A 14,919-nucleotide genomic window follows, 5' to 3' on the forward strand; every position below is an offset into this window, starting at 1 on the left:
GGGTCACAGGCTGGGAGGAGATAAATGGACCTCCTGCCTAACTTTGTTTGCGCAGGGCCATACAAAACATAGGGCTTGCTCTACTACTTAGAAAGATTACGTTTTAATTTACAAGAAGTGTTTTTTCAAAACAAAATTTCAAGTGAATTTTTACAGAAATACTCTTTAAATATTTTATTCCTAATATTATTACAAAATGAAAATGACACTGAACTTAGAAGGATAACCTGTGGGAGTTTATAGAAGCTTTTCTGACCTGGAAAATATAATAGTCTTATTTACGGTAGAGGACTCAGTTCTCTGAATGACTGAGGTCAAAAGCAATTGTAGTTTTGCTGTCACTGACTTCTCAACAATGCTGACCAAGAAGGGAAAGTTGGAGAAAGGAAAGTAGTTGGCAAGATCATCTCCTTTGTGATTTGGCTTCTTGAGATCAGGTTGGAGTGTATATCCACAGTTACTAGATGGTGGGTGACTCTCCTTAACAGGATATTGATTATCTCAGTCATCAGAAAAAACAGGCACTTCTCATTGCTTGCTCATCAGGTAGAAAGGGCAATGGTAGGGGAAGATATTCTATTCTATATAGGTTCTTATACCATACTTATCACCATAGTACCTGATCGCCTTCCAGTAGTGCGATAAGCAACATGACTAACATCTGTCATGTTTGTTTTCTCATCCTCTTTCCCGAGGAAAAAGTATATGCAGTGATGTGGCTTTTGTTTTGGATGTTTTTATAGTATAAATAGGTTTACGTTAGAGAATACAAGGCCAAAGAATTTTTCATTGCACTTAGAGCAGAAGATGATGAGATTTGCCATGGCCCTTAGCTCCTATGGGAGTTCCTTCCACAGTCTTGGGCCAGCCCCAAAACTCCATATAGACAATCTCTGATTCATCAGAGATAGAAAAACTTGCTTCAGACTTGGTTGGCTTTTCCTGATAAGTTACTCAGAGTGACTGAAGGCTGTCTTGCTTGCTGTCCAAACTGAAACTTTGACAATGATATTGGGCCAAGACAGAGATCTCTTGGTCTCTCTCAGAGACACTGTACGAGGGTAAGAATCCAGACCACCTCTTGCATGTTTGTCACCTCTAAATCATGCCTTTGCATTTCATGCTAACATAGGTCATCAGTGGCCTAAGGTAGTCTCTGATAGTGATGCAGATAAGACAGGACATTCAGTAGCCAAATGTCTCAGTGTTTGTGTACAACCAATCTGCCAACGTATTGGTGGCACAGCTGGGCAGCATTGTCTGCTAAAGTGTTGTGGAAACGTATTGGATACAAGAGTTTTTGGGAACTGACCACTGTGATTAGTCCACATACCAGACAGGAGGACATAGAGAGGTAATGATCTGAGCAAGAGAAAGGTGTATTATGTGTTTGATTGTAAACGTGGGGCCAGTGACAACCTGGGAAAATGTGAAAGTGATCATGATAGAAATGTGATGCTGAACCAGTATGGTAGAGTTATTGCCTGCATTAGTACCAAAGTATGATGAGTTTAGGATATTCTAGTAGCAGACAGGCTAGACAGTCACTTGGCCAGTTCTAAGAAATTGACAGAGCTGTGGCGTGATCTACATACCAGTAAGATTTCTATCTTGGCCTTGCCTCTGGATTTACATATGAAACAATTATATCCAAAATAATTTATCTCTGATTGTGTCCCTTCTTCATCTGAGATTGAATGTATCCAGTATGGCTACACCAATTCCTTTACCCAGGCTGGGATTATGCTATGCTAAATAGCTCCCAAAGCAGATTGTGCTAGCACTCTGCCTGCTAGGGTCTGTCTCTATGTCATGCATCTAAAGTAAACACCCTTGAAAAAATGTTTTCTACGTTGATTACCCTCGCTATGTATCCTTGCCTGGGATGTACAGTAATTGTGTAGTGTCCGTGTCTGACTGCCCACCCTAAATGCCTGTTATTAATGATTCTTTATATTGTTGTCTGTGATAATCCTTTGCCTCTATAATTCTAGAGAGCAACCTTTTCAATATGATGAATGGAAACTTATTGAAAAGGAGTGCCTCCATTATCAACATTTCACATTGGCAATGCAGTAAATGCTAACAAACTCGGTAGCATGTCGGGCTCTCTGTGGAAATGTCACGCTCCCAGCCTCTACATATTTGGACAGATCTGTCAATTCTTACCTATGGACTATGGATTGGCACCTTCTCAATTATAAAGTGCATGCTGCAGGTCATTCTCAGAAAAGCGACTGACTTACTAACTTAATTGAAAAAAAAATTAGCAACCATAAACATTTGAGCTTAATAAAGGGTAATCTCTTCCTACATTGCCTGGTAGGGAGAATGCTGATTTCTCCAGCATAGTGTGGTTACAAGAAGAGTCACAGGGAGCGGTGACTAGGAGAGAAGCCTGCGATATCAGTGTCTGCCTAGCAACTGAAAGGTGACACATGGAACCTCCTTTTCAACCCATTTCCTCTTGATGAGAGGAAGGGATCCTCCTGCGAGTTATTACCTGAAATAATACCATATGGTAAAATGTAAACAACATCTGCATATTCATGTAATAATTTCATCTGTTTAATTAGTTCCAGCAAAGCAGTTTACCCTCTGAGGCCCTCGCTGTCAGCTCCGCGCTCATACATCCATGCCTTGCTGTCGAGCCTGACAGCCGTCTATTGTTCATTCACTGCTTCCACCGCACCACTTAATGTAAGTGAATCTTCTGAGGGGTGGAGAACCTGTCCCTATTCATCCAGATGTAGAGGGGAGAGGAGGGGGTAAATATCTGTCAGCGTGGCATAGGGATACTAAGGATAGACTTGACAGATCAGGTGGCTTTGTTGGTTTTTTTGGATGTGTTTTAAGAGCTAATCACAACGAGGAAGGATAGTGGGCTTGATTCTATACAACTGTTAATTCTTTGCTCTCAGGCCAAAGCTAGACACTTCCAAATCAGGCTGAAAGGAAAAAAGAACCCCTGTTCCTATAGTCAGCTATATCTCAGTGCCAAACTAATGACAGCATACCTACTCATGCCGCAAAACATAGGACCCTAGAGGGCTGTATGGATTGGCCCAACAGATTTTTAAAAACGCCTGTCAACAAACATCGTGGAGGACAAACCACGAATGTAAAAGCATAAGTAGCTTTAACTGGAAGCGTCCCCAGAAGATTTATTTAGAATCACCTGAATTTCCTGCACCATGCAAATAAATCATGTTGCTGGTCATGTGTGACAACATGGCACTCAACTCACCTTCAAAAGGAAACATTTACATTATAGGAATATAAACACTTCATGGCGATATTACATCCTAAGTAGGGGAAAGTACTGCAGTTTGACAAGGTAAAGTCAATATCATCATAAGGTAATAATAATAATACTTCGCACTTATATAGCCTTTTACAGACTTGTGCAAACACTAACTGATTAGTCCTCACAACTCCCTGGAAAGTAGGTAGGTAAGAATTATTATCCTGTTGTAAAAATAAACTGTGTTATCTCATCATGCACCCATCACCATGGTATCTGCTCAAACAATTGGTCTGAAGGATTATATTCTTGCTATTTCCTCAAGATGCAGTGAGAAAGCATACACAGTCTATATGGGGAAAGCCCAGGAAAAGAGAAGGATCTTATATTTTGTTCTGAAAAGGGTAAGATCTGTGATACCTTGCAGAATGAATTTCCAGAGTTGGAAACAGTGGACAAGAAAGGCCAATGCCCTGCTGCATTTGTGAGTCTCCCTTTAGACAAAGTCAACTTCACTGTCCCTGAAGTGCACAGCTGTCATGGTAGATCATGGCTATGGCAAGGGTGGTAGTTTCTAAAATATTCTGGGTCCAGCCCAATAAAAGTGACAATATATTGCAGTATCTGAGCTGGGAGATGATTAACATGTGGCTCATTGGGGCTAGAAAGGGGTGCAGCCTCCTGGGCATCTGAACATGACGAAAAGTATTGCTAGCTATTGAAGACACTTGGATGCCAAAGAGAAATAGGGTCCAGAAACTACATGCTACTTTGACATTCAGAATATTACAGATTTCTGGAGTAGCATTCCAAAATATAGGGGTGAAGTTATTCTATTTGTGGTCTTAATACTGTAGAAATAACGTAGTCCCCATTTGACAGATGAGGAAACCGAGGGAGATAGAAGATAGAACTCCATATAGGGATTAGGAAAATACAGCCTAGATGAATCTACTATAAGGTGCACAACTGGTTGGAAAACCAGACTCAGAGAGTAGATAGCAATGGTTCACAATCAAGCTGGAAAGGCATACTGAGTGGGGTTCCACAAGGATCTGTCCATTTCTATTCAGTATCTTCATAAATGAGTTTGTTAATGCCTAACAGAATACCCTTATGAAGTGTGCAGAGGATACTAAAGTGTGAGGGTTTGCAAGTGGTTTGGAGGACAGTATTAGAATTCAAAATGATCTTGACAAACTGAAATAAATAGGATGAAATTCAATAAGGACAATTGCAAAGTACTATACTTAGGAAGGAATACTCAATTGCACGAATACAAAATGGGGAAATGACTGCTTAGGATGGAGTACTACAGAAAAGGATTTGGGGTTTATAGTGGATCACAAACTAAATATGAGTCAACAATGTACTACTGTGCAAAAAAAGCAAACATCATTCTGGGATGTATTAGCAGGAGTGTTGTAAACAAAAGGCATGAGGAATAATTCTTCCATTCTACTCAGCACTGACAAGGCTTCGACTGGAGTACTGTGTCCAGTTCTGGGCACCACGCTTCAGGAAAGATGTGGTCAAATTGGAGAAAATCCAGAGGACTGTAACAAAAATGATTAAAGGTCGAGAAAACATGACCTATGAGGAAAGATTCAAAAAATTGGGTTTGTTTAGTCTGGAGAAGAGAAGATTGAGCGGGGGGACATGATAACAGTCTTCAAGAATGTAAAAGTTTGTTATAAAAAGGAGGATGATCAATTGTTCTCCTTATCCATTGAAGACAGGACAAGAAATAATGGGCTTAAATTGCAGCAAGAGAGATTTATCTTAGACATTAGGAAAACTCCTAACTGCAAGGGTATTTAAACACTGCAACAAATTACCTTGTGATGTTGTGGAATCTCTGTCATTGTAGGTTTTTCAAAACAGGTTAGACAAACATCTGCCAGGGATGGTCTAATAATATTTAGTCCTGTCTCAGTGCAGGGGACTGGACTATATGACCTAACAAGGTCCCTTTCAGTCCTACATTTCCAAAATAAATCATTGGTAGCACAGGGACTAGAACTAAGAAATTTATGTCTTCCAGAACTGTGCTCATTTTCTCACCATAGAAGCTTTTCTATTTATTTAGTATGTCATTTCACATTTCTGATAGTCATATTTTCCCCCAGACTTTAACTAACTCTTAGTTTCCTCCTCAAGACTAGACATAATGCAGTCTCAATAATAAAGTGAAGTAACCTTGAGTTCAAACACCTCACAGTAGTTTACTATACCAAAAATAATGGCATATTGATATAAATGGTACCTTTACATTTTACCATAACCATATTTTAGAACAGCTTGAATATACATAACAGTACCAAGAACATCTCTTTGGAAGCTCTTCAAAGCAAAGGCAATTCAGTCAGAAACAAATTGTTTGACACAATATAAAATAATAAAATTCCAATAAGTAAAGGAAGCCTATAAAAGTAATATAGACTATAAGTAAAAACTAACTAGTGCTCATGACAGATTAACCAGCCTAATAATTTGCGGACCTTTATCCATGAAACAGGTACTGCATGCTTCCGCATTAATATGACATGAAACTTATCTGAAAGGACCACCTTTAGGGGTAAGAGGTGTGTCTGGACTCCATGTCCATTAGACTCTGCTGAAACAACCAAGAGGGATTCCAAAGGTGGTGTTGGCAGATTGTTTGGTATGTTATGTTGTTTTATTTTGTGGGTTGTGATATGGATATGCAAATTTGACATAGATCACCCAGCAGCCATTGGACATAACTGAACAAAAGAATGGCCTTTTTGTCAACCACTTGGGCTGGGACCCAAAAGATCTGGGTTTGATTCTTAGTTCTGTCACAGACTTCAGACATCCTTATGACCTTAGACAAGTCCCTGAATCCCTCAGTGCTTCAGTTTCCACACCATAATGATACTACTTTAACTCACAGGGTTGCTAAATTCATAAGTAAGCATCATAGATAAGTCTATAAATAAAATAACATTGCTCTGAATTTAGTTTGAAGCAATGATCTAGAAGTGAAACACTCTGTATCCACCTATTAGTGCAATGCACCATGAAGCCATACACTGTATTATTGCTTGTTGCGTCAAAACAGTTCAGTTAGAAAAGGACTTTAGTGAGCGCCCCTCTCAAAATCTAGTTCTGTTGATAGCAGTATTTTATGTACTGTACCCCCAAGCCAACAAAGTTGTGCCATAGATGGTTGTATATCCTTGTCAGTTTCAGCAGAGATGCTTTACATTAGTAGTCCCAGAAAGAAACTCTACAACTAATGGAAACCTTTTTTTTCTTTAAGTACAATAGAATTGTTCTTTCTAGTTTTTTCTCTATTAAATGGCTCATAGGCAGCAATTTTATGCGATTCTCAAAGTGCTGTCTAAATTAGCCCTCAAAAAAAGTCAATTATACTTTTAAGTCTATAATTTTTATGGTCTTCTTGTGCTCAGATCCCAAATTGTTTCTAATAGACATTTCAGGGTAGGAGGGTTAATGGTGTTCTACTGAGGTAAAACTGCTGGCCAAAGAAGGGTTAATTATCATAATAACTTTGCATATTGTTGTCTCAAAGCAAATGCTCTACTTCCCAAATCTTCCTTATCTGGCGGCTATTTTAACAGGCTTATTACATAATTTGACATGTCCAAAATACTTTTGTATTTTTATTTTTAATAGTGAAGTTAGATTATCTGGGTATTATTCCCCGAAGATCGGCCTTAATGACCTTTCTTTTACGTTTATTTTTGAAGATTATTGCGATAAGGAAGTCCCAGTGTCACGACACACTGGCGTCTGGATAATCCGATGGTATTTGTCACCACATTGTCCATGATCAATAACTAATTATCAAAGTGGCATTTCTTTTCAAGAGCTCCTTGTTAAAAAAAAATGGCTTTTGGCTGAGAGCTGAGGAAAAAGGTCGCCACTTTGACATGGTTGCAAGTCTTTCAAAATCCAGAGGGCCGTCCGATTGAATTACTGTCCCAAACTAATTGATATAAATTTGAACAGAAGAATGCTTGTTACTTCTGAATGTCATAATGGGAAAAAAAGAAAAAGCCAGGCCCCAGTTACAAAGCATCCAGACAAGACTCAGCACAAGAAGATTATTAACAAAATGAACAGGAACAAAATTCTTACACCAGTTTCTTCTTCCCATTTGGGCCGATCAGACAAGCACATTCAGGAAGGAGAAACCTTAAACATTCACATCTCTTTTCTTCTTCTTAGAAACCAAGTTATTTTTTAAAAAAACTACTAAAAATAATTGTAATATGCAAAGGAATGAAAACTCAGTGTTCCTCTGCAGAAGTCCCATTGACTCCAATGAGAGCATGACACCAATGGGAGTGATTCCACTGATGTTAGAGTTCTGCCCAGCTCAATCCTCAGAGTAGCAGAATCACAATGCTATAATTTGGCAGGTTTTTTTGTTTTTGTTTTTTTCTTTTTGCTTGAGAAATGACCAGTTCTGACCATATTTTAGAATTGTAGCTCCCATCTATGATGAACCTCCCCTAAGAAAAGTGGGAAATGTGCCACACAATATGCCACACAATCAATCTATACTGGAAAAAACTTAAAATCCAGTAAGAAAAGCCACAGGAACATGATAAGGAGAGGCAAGATGGTGCTGTATCTTAAGTGCCCACAGGACTCAATTCAGCCCCCACTGAAGTAATTGGAAGTCTTCCCACTGACTTCAAAAGGGATCAGACCCACAATGCTATAGTGATCCATGTTGAAGAATTAACAGGGTCCTGCCTCAGAGAGCTTAAATGCAGTAGGACAAGTGAATACAATAGAGTTTGATGCACAAAGTAACTTAGAGGACTATGGTCATTATCACTGGAATGCTTTATAGAATTAAGGGGTGATTTAGAACATTGTTGGAAGAGGAGATGAAGGGAGCTTGGCATATAAACAATAGAAAGGTATTTCAGCCCTGTATTGTATAAGAGCAAAGTAATTGAGGGGTCTAAGCAGGAGAATAGTGAGAAGTTAGCCTCAGTAACCTAGAAATCTTCTTCCTAATTTTGCATAGCAAGGTAAGCATGCTTGTCTATTATCTGTTTTCTCTATTGGACATGCTTGAGTACTTGGTGATGGGTACATTGCCAAAGGTTGAGAAGCTTTGGGTGTTAATCTGAATTTAGTCCAAAAGTTCAGATGCTTGTACAAGCTATCCTTGAATGAATCAACTGAGTTTAAACAAAAAGAAAAGGAGTACTTGTGGCACCTTAGAGACTAACCAATTTATTTGAGCATAAGCTCTCGTGAGCTACAGCTCACTTCATTGGATGCTCACGAAAGCTTATGCTCAAATAAATTGGTTAGTCTCTAAGGTGCCACAAGTACTCCTTTTCTTTTTGTGAATACAGACTAACACGGCTGTTACTCTGAAACCTGAGTTTAAACAAAGTGCCTGGCAATCTCATGAGAACCAGTATTCTCAAAAGATTTACTCTATTTTTTGCTACCAGCTGAACTCAGTAGCAGTCAAGGACATCATATTGTTAACCAAGGAAAAATAGCAAAGGAAAAAACAGAAATCCCTGCCTTACTAGAAACAATAAGTTTGTGTGCTTTTTAATGTCATGATTTAAAAAATTCTGCTCCCATCTGGAGTTTAATAATGAATATCTTTCCTGATAACATGCTGTTTATCATTCCATAATGATGGAAAAGTAGGGAGGGGAACCTACCAAGTGTGAGAGAGTCTTTCATCTCTACAGTAGGTTTCTACATTCAAATCAGTCTAGGTCACCGATGAACAGAAGTTCTTACTATTTGACAGTTTAGTAGTCTACGTGAAATGAGTTTGGCCAAAACCCAACACCACCACTGTTTGGCATTCTCAGTAGAGCAGCCAGTGAACAAATGGATCACAGAGACTGAACTACACTTTCATCTTTGGAGGTAATCTTGTTCTGATCAGGATTGAGGCACATTAGCTTCTAAATAACAAAGCAACTGGCACCTTAAAATATAAATTAGATAAATGGATGGATGACAGGTTGTTGCTCATGATGTACCAGTTGTAGGGATAAATAAAGGATTTCAAGCCCTGATTCTCCATCACATCCATGCTGCATAGTGGAGATGAGCAGCCACAGAGGTTTAAAGTTTCAGAGCCACCTGGCCCTGGCTACCCAGGGGAAGGCCTAATTTACACCATTACCAGTGGAGGATTGAGTGTAGTGTAGTTCTATCCCACCATACTCATTCTCCTCCTACCCTGGCCCCACCCCTGGAACACTCCAAACATGCCCTTTACTTGGGGGAAGACTGCCAGTTTTATGCCACTGGAAAGTCCTCCTGTCTATCTGTGGATGCTTTAAGGACACTTTGTGTTGCTTCCTATCCTTAGCAAACTGGAGATTCTAGTCATTCAGTCCCTTGGCCTATCAGACTGGAACCTTACTCGCTCAATCTTGGCATTAAGGTACTAAAAAAAGATGTTTAAATTAAAATTTAGTTGTGAAGTAATGGGATTAGTCTCTAATATTCTAACAGACAGCCTCTCTCTACCTTCTGTGTACACCATCTGCAAGAGGATCCATCAGTACTGCTAGTACCATACATACTTCAATTCATAATGCAAAATAGAAGAGCAAGAACACTGCACGTGTATTTTCAGTAACTAAGTGGACTTACTTACCGGGAGGGTGTGTTGTGTCTAGTTCTGTGTAGGTATAGGGGAGTGAGAGGATATACTCAACGAAGTTCAGGCCCGGTTGAAGCATTGCTCCTGCCTAGCTATGATAATAGTTGGAAGAGCAAGTAATCAATTGCTAAATAAATCACTGAGTAGCATATTTTATGAGATTACAAGTTTGGTTGAAAAAGGTAACTGTGTTGCCATAGATTTCTGTAATGCATTTGACTTAGTCCTACATAGCATTATGATTTTTTTTAAAAAGCAAGAAAATCAATGTAATTCATACTAAATGGATTAAAAACTGGCTAACTGATAAATCTCAAAAAGTAATTGTAAATGGGAATGGGGGTGTTTCTAGTTGTGTACCACAGTGATCTGTTTTTGACCCAATACTTTTGAATATTTTTATCAGTGATCTGGAAGAAAATATAAAATCATTGCTGGTAAAATTTGCAAATGCCAAAAAGTAGTGGAGTGGTAAATAATGATGGGAACATGTCACTTATTCGGATGACCTGGATCACTTCGGTAGGTGAACTCATTTGAGCATCATACATTTTAATATAGTCAAATACAAGGTCACATATCCAGGAGCAAAGACCATAGATCACATTTATAAGATCGGGGACTATACCTGGAAAGTAGTGGCTATGAAAAGAATTTAGGGATTACGGCAGCTAACCAATTGCATATGACCACCCAGTGCAATGTTGTAGCTAAGAGGGGGAACACAATCCTTGGGATATATAACCAAAGGAGTATCAAGTGGGAAATGATATGACCTCTGTAAATGGCATTGGTGAAACCATTAATGGAATACTGTGTCCAGTAAGATATCCACGCTTCAAAAATGATGCTGAAACATTGGAACGGGTTCAGAAAAGAGCTACAAGAAAGATTTGAGCTCTAGAAAACATACCTTCTGGTCACAGACTAAAGAAGCTCAATCTATCTAGTTAATCCAAGAAGAGGTTAAGAGTTGACTTTGTCATGGTTTACAAATTGCAATATGGGAAGACATTTCTGAGGGTAGAAGGGTATTTAAACTATTTGAAAAAGGCATAATGAGATCCAAGGGTTGGAAGATGAAGCTATTTAAATTTACACTAGAAATGAGGCACACTTTTTTTTTTTAACAGTGACGATAATAAATTTATGGCACAACTTAACTATGGACATTGTGGATTCTCCTTCACTTGCCATTTTTAAAATCAAAACTGGTATCTTTCTAAAAAATATGTCATAGCTCAAACAGAATGAATGAGCTGATGCAAAAGTTATGGGCTGAGCTTCTATGGTCTGTGTTATGCAGGAGATCAGACTAGATGGTCATGATAGTCCTTCTAGACTTAAATTTTATGAATCTAGAGTTGGTTGAAAATTTTTGAAATTCAGAATTTTTTCACAAAAAAAAAATCAGGGCAGCAGGTGTATAAATCATCTTGGTGATGCTCTACCAAATATGTTCTATATTTAAGTTATACCAGTATATAACAGTCTTTCTTGTTCTCTTAATTTGTATTTGTGCACATGTAATTGATTCATTTTGATCTATAATTTTCCATTCATTTGCAATCCATTTGTAGATTATCCTGGGTAATAAACCAGTGTAATATTTATTGTTTTCTGAGTTAAAACATTGGAATTAAAAAGAATTTAAAATGTAAAAAACCAAACAATCCCAAACTAGTAAAAAAATTAAATTACAAGGACAGCTAGGTAAATTTAAATATAAATATGTACCCATGTACGCCCAGTTATGACTTACATGAAACTTGAACATTTGCAATGAAAACCACTATAAGAGTTTATAACATTATTCATTCAAGAAAAGTGTAGATATAGACTTACCTGCTTTAAAATAGAACAAAGAAAATCCTGTAGCCATTTGTGTAGAGAACACATATACATATGGCTAGATAGTTTTTCCAATTTTTCTAGAAGCTGTGAATCAGCTAGGAAAGCCCAGTGTTGTGAATTTCTTCCATTTATGTACATTATTGATCTGTGACTTGTTTTTCCATCTAAGCCAGCGTGACAAAAACTTCTCCAAAGTGAAACAGGTTGAAGCACTCTCAGCCTGGTTCCCATTAAACATCATAAGAATATTGCAATTTGACATTTATCTGGCAGCCTCAAATGTGAAAGACCTGTGTAGCTAGTACACTGAGAATGGAAAGGCCTCTTTGGCACCACTGGGGATGCTTTTACCAGGTTAGGGTCAGGTGCAATGACAGCAGAGTGGAAAGAGAAAGTCTCACTTCACTGCAGACTTGAACTATGTTTGACCTTCAGGGTTCTAATGACTGACTTGGAGATTGCAAGAATTGGTATTGCCCTTTATAGAATAATAATTCCTTGCCATTCAAAAAAAAAGTTTAATTAAAAATACCATATCTGATGTAATTTGATGAAACAGACTCAAGGATCATCCTGTCGCAGTTTCTATAAAAAAGTAACTGTATCTGAAACAATGATTGGTCCTTGCTATTAGAATTTTAGACCAAAAAGAATCACGATTCCAAACTACTTGGTGCCCTTTCCCCATCAATCAAAAAGAGTCCTATGAAATAATTATTAGGCTACATAATTATTTTACAAAATAGAAGCTGTTTTTACTGCACATTTACATTTCAGTACCAATCATTACTTCCCTGAATACTAATAGCAGTGTTAAGCATTAATAGCTTGTTTTAAGGTAAAGGGTCAATAGACTAAGACCTATGGAGGAACTCTTAGCATTTGCAATGTAAAAGAAACCTTTCACGGAAAAGTGTTAAATAATAAATGCATTCCTGGAGGAAATATTATATTGTAGTCCATTTGGAGAGAAAGATGACAAAATTTATAGGACATCGTTCAACTGCCTCTTTTAAAAATATCCTTAAAACGCTACATACACTTTGCACTTACATACAGCCTTTCTTCTCCAAAGCTTAGAGTACTTTACAAAGGTTGCTAAGTACTATTCACGGAGGAGAAACTGAGGTACAAAGATGTTAAGTGACTTGTCAAAGGTCACACTCACATTGAGCGTGTGGCAGAGTTGGCATCTGAGCAGATCACACAGTCCTGTGCTCTAATTGCCAGACCATACAGCCTTCCATTATTTCTAGTTAAAAGGCTATCTTATAATGGTGCCATAAAGGTCTGAACTGTTTTAGGATTCAGATGAAATAGGAATTTACCCAAACCTTTGTCTGTGGCTCAAACTGAACCTGAACTGAATCTTTTTTTGAGGTTAGAAAATGTTCAAGTTTCACTTTTTGCATAATTATTATTATTTTGGTGCTGTGTCTAATTTGTTGGCTCTGTCTGAAACCAGAAGGACAGTAATCCCATGAAGGAAGCAGTCCTTGCTTTATTGCCAACCAGAGCTGTAAACAGTAAATGAAGAAATCTCCAAACCTCACTGAAGTCAGTTAAAAGACTCCTATGGACTCCAGTGGATGTTGGATCAGCCCCTATAAGAGGTTCTAACAGTTCAAGTTCAGAGAAGCATCTGCATTTGTGGTTGTATTTACCAGCTACTCTGAAATTCTCTGAGGTTCACTGCATTCTTATGAAGAACAAGCAGGGGTAGATTAAGGACTTGTCGTCACTACCAGGGTAAATCGACCTAAATTATGCTAGTCCAGTTACATTAATAATGTAGCTGGAGTTGACGTAACTTAGGTTACAGAATAATAGAATATCAGGGTTGGAAGGGACCTCAGGTGGTCATCTAGTCTAACCCCCAGCTCAAAGCAGGACCAATCCCCAACTAAATCATCCCAGCCAGGGCTTTGTCAAGCCGGGCCTTAAAAACCTCTAAGGAAGGAGGTTCCACCACCTCCCTAGGTAACCCATTCCAGTGCTTCACAACCCTCCTAGTGAAAAAGTTTCCTAATATCCAACCTAAACCTCCCCCACTGCAACTTGAGACCGTTACTCCTTGTTCTGTCATCTGCTACTGGTGTCTTCACTGCGCTGTGTCAACGGGAGATGCTCTCCGGTCAACTTCCCTTACTCTTCTCAGAGAGCTGGAGTACCGGGGTCGACCAGAGAACGTTCTGCCATCAATATAGCGGGTCTTCCCAGACCCACTAAATCAACCCCTGCTACATCTATTGTAGCAGCACTGATATCCCTGTAGTGAAGACCAGCCCTAAGGCTAAATAAACTCCCAATCTATCAGCCTTCTAGGACCACAAAATCTTCAGGCCCCCCTTGACATAATCTTTCTACTAGCTCAGTACCTCAGATGGACTTCTATCCCCCTCCCTCTCCTGAGTCCTTGGCCCTTCTTCCTATGAGAGGGAGCACAGTTCATCCCAGCAGTTAGCATATCTGCAGTAATCAGTGTACTACGGTAGTGGTTTTTACTCTGCTTTTAACTCACTGCTCCATCCAGGCTCCTTATGACCCTGAGGGTCAGATACCTAAAGTCCAGAGATCCTACCTTAAACTACATGGGAAGACCAGTTGGGATAAAATAAGGACTGATTCAAAGCTTCATTCAGTTCTTGAACTGCAATAAGTAAATCTTTTCTGAGGTTTACGTCATCATTTTTTTCCTTTACAAGCTTCTATGCATTTCCTGATTTCTGCCCTAACCAGACAGGCAAAAACAAGATGTTTCCAGACCAGCTGAAATCAATGAATAATCTTGTAACAGGATCCATCCTTTTGCCAGCCCAATAACTAGATAAACAAGCTTCAGATGAGTATCCAAACTATTCAGGGCTCTTTCACATTGAAATTAGCTGTTAGGATTTCATTTTGCTTTCCCTGAACACCCAAAACTTCCATGTAAGTCAGAGTTGCCCGTCACTAATGTTTAAAGGCCTGATTTTTAGCAGGTAGCTTCCACTTTTCACTGGCACGTGTCCAGGCTCTCTACTACCTGGGCACACAGGTGACAAATACTGTCAGGTATTAATGCACCAAATGCAGCTGTGTGTGCACCAAAAGTTGTGCAAGCAAGCAAAGGCCAGACAGAAGTTGCACTGAAAATCAGGCTCACAGTATAACAAAGAAAGATTTT

This window comes from Eretmochelys imbricata, chromosome 10 (genome assembly GCF_965152235.1).
Source record: "Eretmochelys imbricata isolate rEreImb1 chromosome 10, rEreImb1.hap1, whole genome shotgun sequence".
Classification (NCBI taxonomy): domain Eukaryota; kingdom Metazoa; phylum Chordata; order Testudines; family Cheloniidae; genus Eretmochelys; species Eretmochelys imbricata.